General features: G+C 39.9%; 1 protein-coding gene and 2 pseudogenes across 2 annotated transcripts in view; 1 reads left to right on the top strand and 2 right to left on the bottom strand.

Moving 5' to 3' along the window:
• Positions 1–8,631, bottom strand: part of TBCE (tubulin folding cofactor E) — a 59,650-nt gene extending 51,019 nt beyond the window's left edge. The window contains exon 1 of the mRNA XM_019651818.1: positions 8,555–8,631. The gene's annotated coding sequence lies outside the window, so the exon portion shown is untranslated. The remainder of the gene's footprint in view (positions 1–8,554) is intronic.
• LOC109387730 (transcription elongation factor A N-terminal and central domain-containing protein 2 pseudogene) lies at positions 453–2,137 on the bottom strand (annotated as a pseudogene). The gene has a single exon (XR_002125079.1). The product of XR_002125079.1 is annotated as a transcription elongation factor A N-terminal and central domain-containing protein 2 pseudogene (transcript).
• A 5,370-nt stretch (positions 8,632–14,001) lies between the features above and the next one.
• LOC109387737 (ran guanine nucleotide release factor pseudogene) lies at positions 14,002–18,338 on the top strand (annotated as a pseudogene).
• The last annotated feature ends 6 nt before the right edge of the window (positions 18,339–18,344 follow it).

Genomic DNA, 18,344 nt, shown 5'->3' with positions numbered 1-18,344 from the left:
CCAACTTGGGCCAGTGAAGCAACGTCCTCCACAACTAGACTGAAGAACAAAAGGACAGCAACTTGTCTGTTCCCCTTCCCCCAACTCCCCAATAAAAATCTTAAAAAAAAAAAAAACTACGTAAGATCAATGTAAGTGCTAATAAATAATCTTAGGAAAAGTATCTAGGACTTGGAAGATAGACAACGTTAGTGCCTTCCCTTCTATCCTTTTTAATCCATCCCCTCATTTTTTGTATTTTAAATCTCTCCCTTTTTATTGGCTCCTTTTAGATTACAAACATGCTCCAGTCCCCTAACCTAACAAAACCTTCCTCTGGTCTTGCTGTCTCCCTCCAAGTCTTGTCACTACAATTCTTTTTTCATCAACTATACTTTTTTTCAACCCAAAACACTTTTCGATGAACAAGCTATATATTTGTTTTAAGAAAAACAAGTCCCAGTTTATTATTGCTCTTAAAAAAGCAAGTATCATTTACATAATGGTTTAAGAAGGTCTATATAGAGGTATTTCATTTTAAAATATATGTAATTTTTCCACTACAGTAATTCATTTCAAGAGGAATTTCATTATGTTTCTTCTACACAGCCCTAAACTGAGAGCCAACGTATTCAAATAAACCCCAAGGCGTGGGGTGCTTCAGGCCAGTTCCTCCTTAAAAGCCTCAGCATGGGGGCTCCAGAGACCAGCGCAGGTCTTCCACGGAGAGCTGAAATGTTCAGATAAGTGAGTTCTGGAAAGAAGGGGTAGTGGGCTGGCTCCGCAGGGTCGCCCCTGGGGTAGAGCAAAGAGAACAGACAGGGGAGTTCTGAGAGGCACCAGAGCTATCTAAACTCAGGGGGATGGCACCGAGTGAGGGGCAGCAGTAACTGAGTTTCAGTTACCTGCAGGGTGGAGAAATAAGGTAGTAACTTCATTTGCCTGACATGGGGGAAGTTTAGAGGTGTCCTTCGTGTACTTGCAGTGAAATCTGTCACCTTTTTGCCTTGTTGAGTGATGGCAACCGTACAGCAGTGCTTCTTAGTGACAGCCAGCACATGTCCTGTTAGGTAGCATCAGGCGCTACAGCTAATGACACATTTCCTGCAGGCCTGTCTCCCAGTGCTCTCTGCAGACTCTGTCTGAAGGAACGGCACCATGGGAAAATTTAGCACAGCCAGCATCAGCTATCACCCAAACTCAAGAGTCTTTGAATGGCAGTGAGGGGCACATTTTCCTTTCTGCCCAGCCAAGGGTTGGAACTATCTTCAAGTCACTTTTTGTAGGTCTGTACAAATGTGCCGCTGGGCAGTGAGCTGTTCTTCACCTGAGCCCGGATTTCAGCTCGGTGCTTTAACGTGAAGACCAGGGCTCTCACTGTCCGCCAGTGCGGCCGATTAATGAGGCAGGAGCAGAGATGAAACCTTTCCCGCTCGATATTTTCAACCAGTAGGTGATCCATCTCTAATTCCAAGGCTTCTGAGATTAATTTCTGGGCGTTTTTCCTCAATGTTTCGGTTTTGGGATCACTTCGGACTTCAATGGAAGGTCTATCTGAATATTTCTCAATGAAAGTTCTCCATTCAGTGTCAACTTCTTTGGCAAGACAAGCCTTTTCTGAATCTGAGTGTTTACGCATCTTGTTCACAGTGTGACCTATCCTTGTTGATTTTAACACTTCCCAGGAGGGTATTTTCTTCTTTAATTTTCATAAGGTTTCAATTAGATTCTCTTTGATCAGGAAGCTCCAACATAGTTTTCCGACTTTTTATGTCTTCTACAACCACAACTCTCTTCAGAGATTCAATCGTGGCCTGCTTGTAAATATTTTCTCCAAGATCTTTCTTCTGAGGACTATTCTGGATTCTAGGTGTTCGGATGACGAATTTATTCATTTCTAGGGGACTCCAAATACCTTCAGCGTGTTCAGGAAAAGCAGCCCTGGCAGCAGCTAAACCCCTCCAGAGAACACCCTCTGAGGCTCCCAAGCCTGGACCACAGGTGACGTAACTAAATAGACGCTTCCTTCCACAGCGGTAGTCTCTCGGAAGAGAACCCGTCCATCCGCAGGACAAATGTTCTTAATAACACGTTTTTCTGATATATCTCCTCAGTCAAAGGAGACACAAGAAAAAATAAACAAAATGGGACCATATTAAACTAAAAACTTTTTGCACAGCAAAGGAAACCATCAACAAAATGAAAAGGCAACCTAATGAATGAGAGAAAATATTCATCAATGATACATCCAATAAGGGGTTAATAGCCAAAATTTATAAAGAACTCATACAACTTAACAAAAAACCCAAAAAATCCAATTAAAAAATGGGCAGAGGACCTGAATAGACATTTCTCCAAAGAGAACATACAAATGGCCAATAGACATATAAAAAGATACTCAACACCACTAATCATCAGAGAAACGCAAATAAAAAAACGAGATATCATCTCACACCTGTTAGAATGGCTGTCACCAACAAGACAAATAATAACAAGTGCTGAAGAGGATGTGGAGAAAAAGGAACCCTTGTATACTGTTTGTGGGAATGCAGATTGGTGCAGCCACTATGGAAAACCGGATGGAGGCATTCCTCAAAAATTAAAAATAGAACTACCTCATGACCCAGCAATCCCACTTCTGGGTATTTATCAGAAGAAGTATAAAACACTACTTTGGGGTTGCCCAAGTGGCTCATTGGTTAAGAGTTGGTTTGGGACGCCAACTCTGAGCAGCAGGGCCCCGGTTCAGATCCCACATGAGGGCCAGTAACGCTGCACCCTCTACAGCTAAGATGGTGAACAACAGCTCGACCTGGAGCTGGGCTGCTGTGAGTTGCTGGCGATGGCGTAGGCTGCAGCCCCTCCTGCAGTGGGCTGCTGTAAAGCTACGTGAGTGGCTGGCAGCCAGCATGAGTGGCCGGCAGCCAATGCGAGCTGCCGTGAGCAGCTGTGAGTGGCTGTCCAATGGCTGGCGAGTAACTGCCTCACCCAGGAAAAGCACAATGATAATACCAACATGGGCCAGTGAGGCAACATCCTCCACAACTAGACTGAAGGAACAAAAGGACAGCAACTTGTCTCTTCCCCTCCCGCAATTTCCCAATAAAATCTTAAAAAAAAAACAAAAAAAAACCACTTCTTTGAAGGGACATGTGCATATGTTCACTGCAGCATTATTTACAATGGCCAAGATATGGAGGCAACCTGAGTGTCCACCAATGGATGAATGGATAAAGAAGAAGAGGTGGTACATATATACAATGGAACATTATTCAGCCATAAAAAAGAATGAAATCTTGTCATCTGCAACAACATGGATGGACCTAGAGGGTACTGTGCTAAGTGGAGGAAGTCAGAGAAATACAAATACCATATGATGTCACTTATGTGTGAAATCTAAAGAACAAAATAAACGAATAAACGAAATAGAAACAGACTCATTGATACCGAGAACATTTTGATGGTTGCCAGAAAGGAGGGGGGGTTATGGGGCTGGGTAGAAACGGGGAAGGGATTAAGAAATACAAATTGGTAGTTACAAAATAGTTGAAGGGATGTAAAGTACAGCATAGAGAATACAGTCGATAATATTGTATTAACTATGTGTAGTACCAGGGGTATACTAATCGGGGTATCACTTTGCAAATTACATAAATGTCTAACCACTATGCCATCCACCTGGAACTAATATAAAATAATAGTGAATGTCAACTATAACTGAAAGAAAAAAATTGCTACAGCTCAATAAAGACAAATAACCCAAATGAAAAACAGATAAAAGATCTACATAGACATGTATCCTAAGGAGATATACAAATGGCTAATAGGCTAATAAACACATGAAAAGTTGGTTGACATTGCTAAAAGAGTCTTTATGTTAAAGAATCAATTAAGAAAATTGGAGGATATGAGAAAAATTTGGTGGTGAGTCTCCAGCATCAACAACAAAACGAATTATTGAAATAAAATTATATAGTAATTTACAAAGTACTTTCATTTCCTGTACTGTAATTGCACATGAATTCAAAATTTTAACAATTTCTTAAGTCTTCTAAAAAGTAGTTATTTTTTAAGGATAGAAGGCTCTTAACCTGGGAAATGTACCTAATCAAAGAACAAGAGTTCCCTCTTCACTACCAAAATAGTTCTCACCTATTTTGTCTTCTTTAGTCCTTTTGGGATGTGCACTTTCTCTGCCTGGTGTGCTGCCACTCACCCACTACAGAGGTGGACAAATGGCCCAGGACAGCCAATCTGATTACCGCTAACCTCCATTTCCTTGTATCCAGCAACTCCATGTGTGAAAATTCTAACCCAAGCAGAGCCCGTCTTTCAGGAAATAACATTAGCCCTTGAAGAGAGGATCCAACTCTTTCTTTCCAAAAACCTTAAAGGAATCATTTAAACCTGGAATAGCTAAGGGGGCACCTTTGTCACTAAGTGGAAAACAGTTGTCTAAAAGTAAGGTCAAACAAGAAAGCAGAGTTGATCCAGCCATACCTAAAGCCTTTCATTAACTGTTAAATAAGCCACTCAATTCCCTCTTTTGTTTGCATCAATTTGAGCTGGGTTTCTTTCTCCTGCAACTGAAAGAATCCTAAAAAATACTAAGAATGTAGGTCATATTTGTTCCTATTTAATGTTATATGGACATTATATACAGCCAGTCTGTTGGATAGAAATTCTACCTCTCCTCTTACATGCTAGATATGGGACACTGCATAATGTAACCTGTGTCTCAGTTTCCTCATCTGTAAAATGTAGATAATATTAGGACCTACTTCACAGGGCTGTTGTGAGAATTAGATGTCATTACATGCATAAGTGCTCACATATAGTAAACAGCCATTAAGATCATAAAGATCTTGATTAAGATCATAAGTTAGATTCTACATTTAGATGAGAGAAATTTTCATAAATCCAAAGAACTATATTACAAGTTCTGAAGAACAACAGAAGCTGATATGGGGAAGTTAGTCACAGTAAGCTGACTGCTCATAGTAGGTATAGAGTCCATCAGTGATCACATTTCCTACCTTCTTTAACAAAAGGTAAAAACACAGGCACTTTGTGAGTTAACATTAGGAAAAAGATTTTGAAATGAGTTCTGTTATCTTTCTAAATGTATTTTCCTAAATCTCTCCCTGATGTTTGTTCAAAATTGTACTAAATAATTGGTATGAGGTCAGACGTATCATTCACATAACGACACCTATCAGGTAGAAATCTCAACCTCAATGGAAAACACACTGAGATTTGGGAGCTCTAAGTAGTAATCCTGGCTCAGGCACTAACAAGATTCATTAACCTGTCGCAAAGAACATAAGGAAAAGAAGACATACACTTACATGGAACTTACAGTCTAATTGGGAGAAAGAAGTAACAGTGAAAAACTGAGACCTAAAATTAGGAATGCAAGATCAAGTTCAGTGATGAAGAACAGTGTGGATCAAGCTCCGTGTGGAATCCACGCCCTGGTTAAGTTGTCAGGAATGGGCAGCAGAGAGTAAGAGAACAAATTTCCCAAGTAGGTAAATATGAGGGTTTCATTGATTGGAAGTTCACATTGGGAGACTAAATATGGCAATACTTTTAAACATTTAAAGGCAAAAATGCCATTTGCCTTTAAATTACCACCTAAAATGTAACAATTTATAAGAATTTAGCCCAATTTTAAACAAGCCCATCTGTCCTTTTTAAAGAAAATTTAATTGTAGTAAAATACACATTAATCATCTAACCATTTTTAAGTGTACAGTTCAGTATTAGAGATATTCACACTGTTATACAACCAATCACGAAAACTTTTTCATCTTGCAAAACAGAAACTCTATACTCCTTGAAGAACTCCCCATATCCCTCTCTTTCCAGCCCCTACCTTCTGTTTTTATGAACTTGACTACTCTATACATCTTAATAAGTGGAACCCTACAGTATTTGTCTTTTAGCAACTGGTTTATTTCACTGAGCAGAAAGTCCTGCTGTCCTTTCATGCACTTCATGCCTGATGTCACAGCCTTTGTCCAAGCTGTCACCAGTTCCTCTGCCCTCACATATTGAATCGTCTCATGCCATTTTAAGTAGGCCCTCGAAAAAGCTTTAGGCATTTCCCAAGTTTGTAGGCATGTCTTCTCTCTCAAACACCAATGACTTAAGTCTACATCAAACCCACAATATTTAAGACAAAATTATATGAAAGAGAATAAAATTAATGAACCAATATGTGCCTTTTCACTATACGCACTTTCAAATACCACCAAATCTTTCCAAATCACTCCTCCACAAATTCATTCCAGCTACTTCTAATAACTGGCAAACCTTTTGTGGTAGTCCCTACCTACTTTTTGAGCAATATTCATTTTACACTAACTATGTCTACCATATTGCTTTCAATTGACTCTCTTGCACACTTACCAGCAAAACGCTAAGATAAAGTATCACATACTTTTTAAAAATAAACTTTAAAGTGCTGAGTATACAAAAATATTCTACTAAAGTGTATGATAAATTGACTTTAATAAACCAAAAGGAAAAAAAATCAAAATCACCAGAAAATAGTAACAACTACTAGTTTTATTGTTGAATGTTTACATTTTACAAAAATAAAGTATTGAGATGATCCAGAAAGCCTGTTTAAAATCAGTAACTTAAAGGTAATGATAATATTGTTCTGGAGTGTTAAGAGTTTATTAAGATTAAATTAAATCAATTAAGTATGCACAGTAAAATTTAAATTCAAAGGTTAATCATTGTAAGAACAGAAACAGAGTAATATATCTGCCAAACAGATAGAAGGGGAAAAGTAAAAAGAGAAAACAAAACTTTAATATAAAAACGCAAAAAAAGGTTTTAAAAAAGGCAAAGAAAAGAGAAAATATGATGGTAAAAATGTAGACTCCTCATTATGAAGAGTCTATTAAAAAAACAGAAAAATACCTAATCTCTTATCTAACCTTTATCCTCGTGGGGTAAACATAATAAACCAAATAAATGAGTAAATCACATGGCATCTCCTATAATAAGTAGGAGTACAAAGGAGATATAAGGGAAGGATATGTCAGAGAAGGCCTCACTGAGAATATTCCAAAACACAAGGGAGTTTAAGGAGCTGAACCATGTGGTCAAACAGGGGAAGAGCATTCCAGGCAAAGGAATAGCAAGTGCAAATATCCTGAGGCTGGGATGTACATGAGGCGGCCATAGAGTGAGCACAGGGGAGAACAAGAGGGGATCCGAGGTAAAGCAGGACTGCATCACACAGGACCTTGGGGGGCCATTCTAAAGACTCTGGCTTCTACTCTGAGATAATCCTTGGAGGATTTTTGGAAAGGAGAGAGATAATTTGATTTTTTTTTCTTTTTTTTTAGAATGATCACTCTAGATGTGATGCAAACAGACTCAAAGAAGAAAAAGCAGACTAGTTAGTGAGGGATACTGCAGTCATCCAGGTGAGAGATGACTGTAACTTGGACAAGTGAAGACAGTGAGAAGGGTTTAGGAGCCTGGCTAGATTTTGAAGATGGAGTCCATAGAATTTTGACAGATTTTAGGTGTGTGAAAACTGAGCCAAGGATGACTCCAAAGGTTCGGGCCTGAACAAACATCTCAGTAGTGACAATGAATGGATGTACAATAAACCTGCCAGTCAAAAGGCAGAGGCTGTTGACTTAAATTTTTTTTTTTAAATCCCCAGCGATATGCTGTTTATAAAATATACAGGGGTCAAATATATGGGGAGATTTGACTTTGGGTGTTACACACACAATGCAATATACAGACGATGTATTATAGAATTACATGCTTGGAATCTATAATTTTATTAACCAATGTGACCAAAATAAATTTAATTTTAGAAAAGCATAAAGGTTAGAACTAAAAAGATGAAAAAAGTTGAGACAAATATTAAATGACAGCGGCCATGGCTCTATTAGTCAGACACAAGAGAAGTCACTTAGCTCTCTTCATGTCTATCTACTCTTTCTCTAATAGTATGGCATTTCTGAACCCTGTCTTCCCCACGGAACTGTGGTTTCTTTGGGGATAGGGATGTCACATCCTCACCTGGACCCACCCACAACTTAAGGCAGTCCCCAGTTGGTAGTGAGCATTATGTAAAAATGTTAAATGTTCTCCAGCCACTTAATATTATTTCTCCATCATAATTGTTAAATGATTAGGAAGGACAGGGCTGTTTCTCTAAAGTGACACCAAGTCATTGATCCCCTGTAGCAATTTTACCCCTTCCAAAGTGACAAGCGCACAACCACGCACGCACGCCGGCACACAGACATGCACCCGCACGCACGCACACACACTCACGCCCGCACACACGCTAACGTCCGTGCATACGTGCTCATACACAGCCGCACACACAAGCGCACCCTCAGGCCCACGCGTCCGGGTTCGGTCAAAGCCGCCGGGAGCGGTCAACGCCCAGCTCTGGCAACCTGGGAAGTTTCTAGGAAACTTCTAGGAAAGGAAAGAAACACCTAGAGCCCTGCAGGGTGGCCGCCGGCCTCAGGCCACCAGGAACGCTCGCACCCTCCGCTCCCCAGCCCCTCCGACGCTCACTTACGCGCGACCAGCCAGGTGGCCGCCGCAGGTGCCCCTAGCACTCGCCAGACTGCAGCGAAGCTTCCGCCTGTCGCTGGAAGTGCGTCTTTAGAAAGACCGGAAGTTCCGCCTCCGCGGGAGTGAGCGACGGTCCGGCGGGTCCTGAGTGAGCTGGAGGTTGTTGGGCCCTGTTCACCCAGACTCAGCCACTTTCGCGCCCTTGTAATGCCAGAGCGATTGATTCCCTTGAGCCAGGACAGAGTAGCCCTAGGAACACGCATGTTCCGACCCACTTGTTATCACGTTAGCAAATTACAAGTCTTGTGTGTAATTCAGCTCCGTGTTTATAGAGAGTCTACCACGTAGGAAGCATGTGGTGGTCACAGAAAAGAATAGTGATTCCTCAAAAACTGGGAGAAAAAAAATTTAATTACTGTATTTCCCCATGTATAAGACACACCCTTTTTCGAAAAATTTGGAGTCTAAAAACTGGGTACGTCTTATACAGTGGTTGTAGATTTTTTTCACTTGGATTTCCCGCAAGTGATGAGTTGTATGAATTTTATGTTGCATAAAACCTGAGTTCAGTAACTTTAGATAATACATTTTTTTTCAAATTTCAGGCCCCAAAATTAAGGTGCGTCTTATACATGGGGGCGTCTTATACATGGGGAAATACGGTAGTTAAGACATAACGGCAGAATTAAAGTAAGTGCAATAATGGAAAAAGCAAATTCCGTAGTCATGTCAATTTCTGCGTCAGTTTCTCCTGTAAATACTTCGATGCTTTGTTGTCAGGATCAAATGAAATGATGCGTAAGTAAACGTTTAGCAGTGGGGTATGGTACATAATAAAGCCCGCAATACCTGTAGTGTTGTTATTTATTGTTTGTATAAATGGAAGAGGCCTTGAACTCAACCAAGGGGACACTAACACCAGGGAAGTAGCCTTCAGATGAATGTTTATAAAGTCAAGAATTTCAACACGCAAATACCTGTTATGAATATGCAAAAACCGATGTTGTTTAATGAAACTGCATAGACTGAGTAACTGTGTTCCCTAAAACAAACTTTCTGAAGCTTTCTTTGTTGTTTGAAATCTTGTCAGTAAGAGTGGAACATCCCACTCCTGCTTGGAGGGGCTGAGCCACGTGGATCATGTTGACGCTTTTCCAATCCAAGAATAGAGCTTCAAATAAGGGGTTTTCAAATGTAACATCTCACATTTATTTTAACTTTATGGTCTTCAAGGATACAAAACCACCGTGGAGCTTGCTTCATAGCCCAGGCCTGAGCCTTCTTCATTCTTACCTACACTCCTCCAAATCCTGTGGTTTCCCCAGGTTCTTTTTTTTTTTTTAAGATTTTGGGGAAATTGGGAGAGGGGAACAGCGTTGGGGAATCGGGGAAGGGGAACAGACAAGTTGCTGTCCTTCTGTTCTTCAGTCTAGTTGTGGAGGATGTTGCTTCACTGGCCCATGTTGGTATTATCATTGCGCTCTTCCCGGCTGAGGCAGTCGCTCAGCAGCTCACGAAAGCTCACACCAGCTGCTGGCCAGCCCCATTGCAGCCTACGCTGTCGCAGGCGACCCATGGCAGCCCAGCTCCAGGTTGAGCTGTTGTTCACCATCTTAGCTGTAGAGGGCGCAGCGTCACTGGCCCTCACGTGGGATCTGAACCGGGACCCTGATGCTCAGAGCGGGCGTCCCAAGCCAACTCTTAACCAATGCACCACTCGGCTGGCCCCCCAGGTCCTTTTTTTTTAAGACTCCCCAGCTCCTCTGGTGTGTGGCCTCCTTGTGTCAGCGAGTTAATAAACCTAACTTTGTTAGACTACAAGTTTTACAGGTTTGTCTCTTATGGGCTTTATCAGATGAGTTTTATCACTACATGCATGAAGGTTGGAGGACCCCTTTAGCCCCATGTTAGAAGAAAACCGAAGCAGAATGAAGGTAAATTTACTAACACTCATCTGTGCCCTGAAAAGAGCTGGGGACTTTATAACTTCAAAATTCAGACCAGCCCCCCAACGGATACAGAAAACATGAATCTTCCTCTTCTTTGTAAAATACTTTTTTCTCTTCACTAAATTGTGACAATACTTGCCCAGTATTGCCTAGAGTGAAAGAGTGATCCCTCTCTTCCTTCAGTCCTTTTCACACTGATCCTGCTCACTGCTGCTTCAACGGTGGGATCCCCTTGAAGTGCTTTATCTACTAAATGTTTTCCCTAAAAGAGGTATATACACCTTGTTTCTCATTCCTCACCTCCCTCTCACTTTAATCCTTTTCAGCTTGGCCTCCTGGCTTGTCTAGTCCCTCCAGTTCTTCCAAAATTACCTTCTCACCTGTCACCTGTGACTTCAAATCACCAAGGTCTCATATTCCTCGATCTCTCAACAGCATAGGTTGATAGGGCTAATTATCCCCCTTTGTTAGAAAAATGGTATTTAAACCATCGTAGAAAAAAGCTCAAACTTAAAATATTGAATATTTGCTATGAATCCACTTTTGAGTTTCATCATTCATGCATTAAGTAAATATTTAGTGAATGCCAGCTCTGCACCAAACGCTATTTTTAGACACTGGAGATCTAGCAGTGAAAAAGAGATGCAATGTTCCAGTCCTAGACAAATTTATATCCTAAACATATGGTGCAAATGATATACAAATAATTTCAGACTATGCTAGGCGCGATAAAGGAAATCGATGGTGCTATGATTAAGAAAGTACCAACTTCCAGTAGGAAGGAAAGGGAGGCTGAGAAGTCAAGTGAGATAACAGAGCTACTCACCAGGTTTTGCACAATAAATGTCAGTGTCCTTGATGAGAACAGTTTTGGTAGTGGCGGACTTAGAAGCCAAACTGCAGTGAGTTGAAGTGGAAAGGAAGTTGAGGGAGCCAAGCTAAATGGCTCTTCAAAGAAGAGATCTTCCAATTGCTACATTCAGTGAACATTTATTTTCTTATTTATTTTTTTTGGACATGGAGATACAAGTCACTTTGGAAATCTGATGAAAGCTATCCACATACATGCAAATTTTGCATGTAATTGTAGGGAGATAGTTAATCCTTTGAAGCCCATTAATGGGCCCCTAAGGAGTTCATGGGTCACAGATTAAAAACCCCTCTTTTTTCAATGAACTGGTCTCTTCTTCCTTCCTGGGTTCCTTATTCCTTTGACTGCTCCCTCGCTGACATCTGTCCTTGCCTTCTGTTCTTCTTGTGCTTCACACTTTCTCAGTGACTACATCTACTTTCTTGAGTTTTGTTATCAGGACCATGACACCTATGTTAGTACAGAAGCCCTTTGGCATTGTGGAGTAACTTAAAGGAAATTATAAAGGTCAGTTAAGCCCCTTAATTTCAGATTTGATTTCATAGTGTCTGACTGGCCACCATAGGAGCTGAGAATATGAATAATTGTTCACAAGGACATTCAAAAAAGGTTTATATAAGAAAAAGCAATCAAAAGCTAATTCTCTCATTATAACATTTTACAATCTTCTTCCAGACCTGTTCTTCCTGCGCCATCACAGGCTGAGTCAGCTATTCACTGTGAGCTTTACCTTATGATGTGCAGTCTTCCTCTTGGCATGCTGGGTTGTGAAAGTTAATTTTACATGTCAACTTGGCTAGGCCACATTGTTTACTGGTGCGTTATTTTTTGTTTATTAGTGCTTTTATTCCATATTTGAATAGATAATACATTTAGATGCTTCAAAAGTCAAAATAAATGGGTGTACAGTGAAAGTCTCTCTTGCTACTTACTCCCAGTTTCCACAGGGAGTGCCAGGTTCAGGTCCAGGACAAAGAACCAAGACAGAACAAGAACCGGAAAAGAACCGAAACAGCAAGTACTACTTAGCCATTTGGCCAGTCTGCTACCAGATGAGTGGACGCCAACAGTTTTCTCCACTCAAGAACCTCCCTTTGACTGGAGCAGAGCAGTGAGAAGAAGGATTAGCAACCTGCTGCTACACTTAGGCTTCTGTATGGGGAGGCAGGGTACCTTGGCTGTTTACAATTGGGTAGAGATAATTCACCAAAATGAAGCAGAAATGTTATTAGGAAGAATTAGCATGAGGGAGAATGGCCAATAAACAACAAAGGTGTTCCCTATATGAGCTTATACCTTGTTTTACTTTACATACATAAATAACAGTATAACAAAAATAACCTAGATTAACAGTTGAGGTCCAGAATAATTCTTTTTCTTTTAAAGGAGATGGATGGTATATTATTCAAGTTGGAGAAGCACTGTTATAAATTCCTATTAATGTTTTCCAGCTGCCTTACTATGGAGTCAGCACCTCACTATCAGGGAACCATAGGTCTGCTGGGAATAATAAAAAGACCCTCAGTCATATGCCTTTTAATAGCTATTTATTACCTTAGTTAATTAACTAAAGGCCATATTTAAGCTTTGCTTTGTAAGGTCTCTACTATAAACACTTAGCCAAAAGCCATTCTCTTATTTTCTATCTGAGTGTAGGGAATGGTTTTTTATAGTTACATCATTACTATTATTATAAAGATATTTTGATTTGGAAATAAAGTCTTCAGCAAGGAAACCCAACCTTGTTAGACTTTAGAGATACAGCAAACTCAGTGGGTGGCAGAGGAACATTTCAGCAACAACTGTATTAGTACAGGCATGAAAGTGGGAACATGTATGTCTTTAGGTGAGAATGAACTAGGCAGGCTTAGGTGAAGTAAAGGGATAGTGGGAGATAAGACAGGAAGTTTATAGATAGCTTTGACTGTGAAGCTAAAGTGTTTGTCCTATAGGGTAATGATTTTTGAACAGAGGAATAAAATGAAAGCAAATAATTAAGATTAATTTGGCAAGTGTATGCAACAAGGGCTAAAGAAGAGATGAGAGTTCAGGAAGACAAGTTAGGGGACATTAATTATCCATATATGCTATGATGATATTCTAAGCCAGGAGGAAATTGGTTTGATCTTTTGTTGCAGCAATCACAAGCTAAGTGATACTCCTGTCTGAGCCATAATATAACAGTAAACTATAAATTCTTCCAACAACTTCATTAAATTGATTGTCATAGATGACTTTTAGTCTCAATAAATTGAGAATTTCTCTTAATATTAATATTCTTCATGGTGCTGAATCCTCTCCCAGCTTCCTCTAAACTACCAGCAATTATATTCAATTGTTTTCTAAGCCTTCTAATACTGTTTAAAATTACACATATTTTATATGTGTAATGCTAAGTCATTTAGTGACTGCTATAATTTAATTTTTGTTCACCTTCAACCAGAGCTTTGCGAACCTTAATTGGCCAAGTTTAGGATTCAATAAATCTAGCAGCCGGCCAAGTGGCTCAGTTGGTTAAGAGCTTGCTCGAGTGCAAGCTCTGAGCAACAGGGTCGCCAGTTCAATTCCCACATAGGCCCAAGCTGAGCTGCTGCTGAGCTGCTGCTGAGCTGCCAACAGGTGGCAGGATGGCTCAGCTAAAAAGAAAAAATAAATAAAAAATAAATAAATCTAACAAACATGATTTATTAGTTTATCTCTTGGAATTGCTACTGTGTTTTGTTTCAAAGGGCACATCGTTGTTTCAGTAATCTTCATTTTCAGTTAACTTAGTTTTACATGTCCAATTCTTTATGGTTAACTGAATCTGACAGCTTCAATAAATTCTTTCTTATAAAATATTGACATTAGAATATCACTTATTAAAGCTAAGTCTCTTTAAATGTTTCACTTTTCAAAGTTTATTCCAATTTTGCAATTTCTTTTAAGTGACTATGCAAGTTTCGGTAAGATTTACAGTTACTTTTGCAGATTGCAGTTAGTACTGCCTCCCCCCATTCAGGTCCAAGTATCTTCCATTATTCATTATACCAATTCTCAGAGCTTCCGATATATGTTTATGTACAGTAACAAAAGTAATTCAAAGATAATAAACTGGTCATGCTCCTAAAGCATAGAGTGCTTTATAAAGAATGTACATGACGTGGCAGTTAGTGGTGCAAATGGTTTCCGGATATCTCTGAAAAGATGCCCATTAATCAATGGTCATGAAACATTCTATATAATTAACTTGAACTAATGGGTTATTAAAATTTATATTACTAATGTTTTTGCTTATTGCACTGTACTTTTCAACAATCAGTACAGATTGCAGTAAAATTATGCCATACTATTTGTAAAGTCCAATATATCTAATCACATAAAATGTGAGGTTGCATTATTAAAGATGAATGAAATAACCAGAGGAAGTCTGCAGTTAGCCAGCTGGAGGTGGTGGGGGTTGCAGAGCCAAATGATAATTGCATTGTCTGAATTTACATTATTATGGTGTCCATTACGAGTCTTTTTCTGTATTTCAGCCACCAAATAATCAGCCCTTCATGTATAGCAATAAAGCCTGTTCCAAGTTAATGACAGTGAAAGTGGAAAGTAGGGGACAGATTAGAGACATCTTGAAGGACAAAAAGCTATAGGCCTTGGGAGGACTGAATAGATGCAGGAAGCAAGGGTAAGAAATAAATCAGACACCCTCCTGGATAACTTAAAGAAGTGTTTTTATTCCATTATTTGGATTGGTAGAGCGATAGGAAAGAAGGTGTAAGTTGTTTTTAATTATATTATTTCAAGGTAACAACAGAAAACTCAGGTGACTAGGCAGTTAGATATAGGACTTAAGTTTGAGGAAGTGAGGCTTTTGATATAATGGTAATCAGACAAAACAGAGAGCAAACAGTCTAAGTGCTTTCAGAATGGAAGAGAACATTGAGTAAGAATCATTAAAGAATTAGTTAGAAGAACCACATTAACATAAAAGCTAACATTTGATGTTTATGATATCTTCACATATATTATCTTTAATGGAACGCTTGAGAGGTGGGAGATTAATTTCAAGTAGATTTATTCATTCATAAATATTTATTAAGTGCTGTTGGGAACACCAGGCTAAGTCAGTCCTTGTCCTTAATGAATTTCCAATCCAATGGGAGAGGCAGACAAGTGCTGATTCCAGCACTAAGGTTACTGTTTAATAACTGGCTGTTTACTTACCAGTCTCCATTACAGGAAAATCACAAGGTTAAGGGATAGTGTCTACCACTCTATTTCCAAAGCCTAGCAAAGATCTAGCACATAGGCACTCAAGAAATGAATTAAACGAATACTAGAATAGACTGTCCCAACAGTTATGAGCACTATTTTATGGCAGAGTACAAGGTGTGGGGGGGAGTCAAGTGTTAGCAAATTGGCTAGCTCAGGTTAGGTGGGAGATCTGATTTTGGAAAGCATTATATACTATGCTGGGGAATTTACAGGCAGCAGTATTGGGATTCAGAGAATTTAAAACATGAGGTCAGATTTGCGCCTTGGTAAACCGACAACTTTGGGTTGAATGTGACAAAAAGTTTGTCTTGCCCTAGGCCAAACAAGCCGTGGTTCTTCATTCCCTCCCTTTATGCCTCTGGAGGGACTTATTTCATCCCCTACTTTATATTCTCAGGATTTATCCTTTGGCTCTTTTAAAATCAGTGTACTGAGGAAGAAGGGGAAAGACATGTGTTTATGAAGTACCTATTAAGTACCAGATGTTTTATGGTTTTTACTTTAAGCATTTACTGAGCAGGGCTAGGACACATTTAACTGGGGAAGAGTGGAGGAGAAGCAGGGGACTTTAGATTGGCAAATTTGCAATCTCCATCAGAATTAGTTGTGAAAAATAAAAGGGCTGTATACTTAACTTGCACTGGCTACAACAGTTCTGAAATTGTTCCTAGCAGCACTCAACGACTTGGGAGGAGTAAACAATGTGTTTGGTTGAATTCATCCAGGATTGACAACTGGCAGGATGAGAGGGACCTAAGAAAAGGAGGAAAGTGACCCGAGAAAGCTCTTGAAAGGCACCCTGAAGTGAACGACTATAGGGTAAGGTTAGGAAGGTAAGGAGACCAAGTTTGGAAGTTGACAGAGTGGAATAGAGAAGAGCTGATGGATTTCAAGTCTTGCTGAGGTCAGGAAGTAATTTATGGCAACATCCCCAGCCTTTACTCTTTTGATTCTGGCAAATAAAATCCTTTTTCTGTAGCTTCAAAGGCTAAAACATGTGAAAATGAATGCTTTAAAATTACATATCTTAGGAGCTAAGTAAGACCGGCGGTGGCGGTGGCTGTAGTGAAACGCAGGGAGGCTATGCCACGTGGATCCATTTAGGTTTCTTTAAAATCTCTCTAATGCTTATATCCGTTTCAGGCCCATGGAGCCCACACGAGACTATCCACTGTTCGGGGGCGCCTTCTCTGCCACTCTCCCTCCGGGAGCCATTGACATAAGCGACCTCCGACCGGTCCCAGACAATCAAGAAGTTTTCTGCCATCGCGTGACAGACCAGAGCCTGATCGTGGAACTTCTAGAGCTGCAGGCCCATGTTGGTGGAGAAGCAGCAGCGAGGTACCACTTTGAGGACGTTGGCAGGATGCAGGAGGCTACGGCTGTGCAAGTGGAGGATGTGCAGCCCATCCCTTTGGAGAAGCTGGCCTTGAGGGGCTGCTGTGAAGAAGCCTGGGTTCTCTCTGGCAAGCAGCAGGTAGCTAAAGAGAACCAGCAGGTAGCAAAGGACGTGACACTGCACCAGGCCTTGCTGCGGCTGCCCCAATACCAGACCGATCTCCTGCTCACCTTCAATCAGCCCTCCCCTGACAATAGGTCATCTCTTGGCCCTGACAATCTGTCACTTCTGCTCTGGAACCTGGGTGACTTTGAACAGCTGGTGACCAGTCTGACTCTTCACGATCCCAATATCTTTGGTCCCCAGTAAAGATGCTGAAACGCTACATCATGCTGCTGAAGACTTGAGGACCCCGTTCTGTAAGGGGAACAAAGGGTGGATATATTTCCCAAATTTCCCCCCATGCATAAACATAAGACACCTCTCTGCAGAAATAAATTTGCTTTATAACAAAAAAAAAAATTCCATATCTTCTAAATGACAAATCAAATTCTTACTTGGGTTACCACAATACATTCCTTTATGCAGAAAAAAATGACTGTACCTTAAAATCTAAGTAGATAATACATTAGATTCAAACTACTTATTATATCTAGTTTTCTTCTGTATTAACAACTCTGATTACAGTTCAAGTGAAAAGAATGATTTTTTGATTATTCAGTAGATAAAATGACTCTTATTACAAGTCCCCAATTCAATGTCAAGCATTTCTGTCACTGACAAAGGCAAGATAAAAATGACAGAAGAATAATGAATAGCACCAGGCCAAAATTAACTTGATTAGGTAAGGAATAATCTACTTAAGCAATCTTTATCTTACAGGTAAATATTTTGTCTATATAGTTAGAATTAGATCTTTTTGAATAATCATTGAGCTTTTTTTTAAAGTTATGGTCCATAAGCACAAAATTCAAATTCCCATAGTGTAGCACAAACACTCATGACTTTTAAGTTTTCCTTGAATCAATTAAAATGGAAGATTCAAATTATCTTTAAAAGTTTGCAAAGGCATGTCCAACTTTTCAAAAGGATTTAGGTTGCATGCTTTGGTGACAATTTCTCATACAAGTATAGTGGTTAGATGTGAGATAACACACTATAGAACCAACCAAGCAAAACGCAATGTTTCTGAAAAGTATAAATTTTCATTTTGGGATGTCAGCAACACTTCTAATATAGGAATCAGGGTCTCTTTTCTATCTCTTGGGCCATTGATGGTTCCAGGGGCATGGGGCTGGAAATGACACAGAAGGGGCAGTCAGGATAAAGGTACTATTCAACTAGGCACTAGCTCTCAGGTTAACAATTTTTTTTTTTT

The sequence above is a fragment of the Hipposideros armiger genome, unplaced genomic scaffold (assembly GCF_001890085.2).
Source record: "Hipposideros armiger isolate ML-2016 unplaced genomic scaffold, ASM189008v1 scaffold_167, whole genome shotgun sequence".
NCBI lineage: Eukaryota > Metazoa > Chordata > Mammalia > Chiroptera > Hipposideridae > Hipposideros > Hipposideros armiger.
The sequence above is the reverse complement of the archived record's forward strand: the minus strand, read 5'-3'. Positions and strand labels throughout refer to the sequence as shown.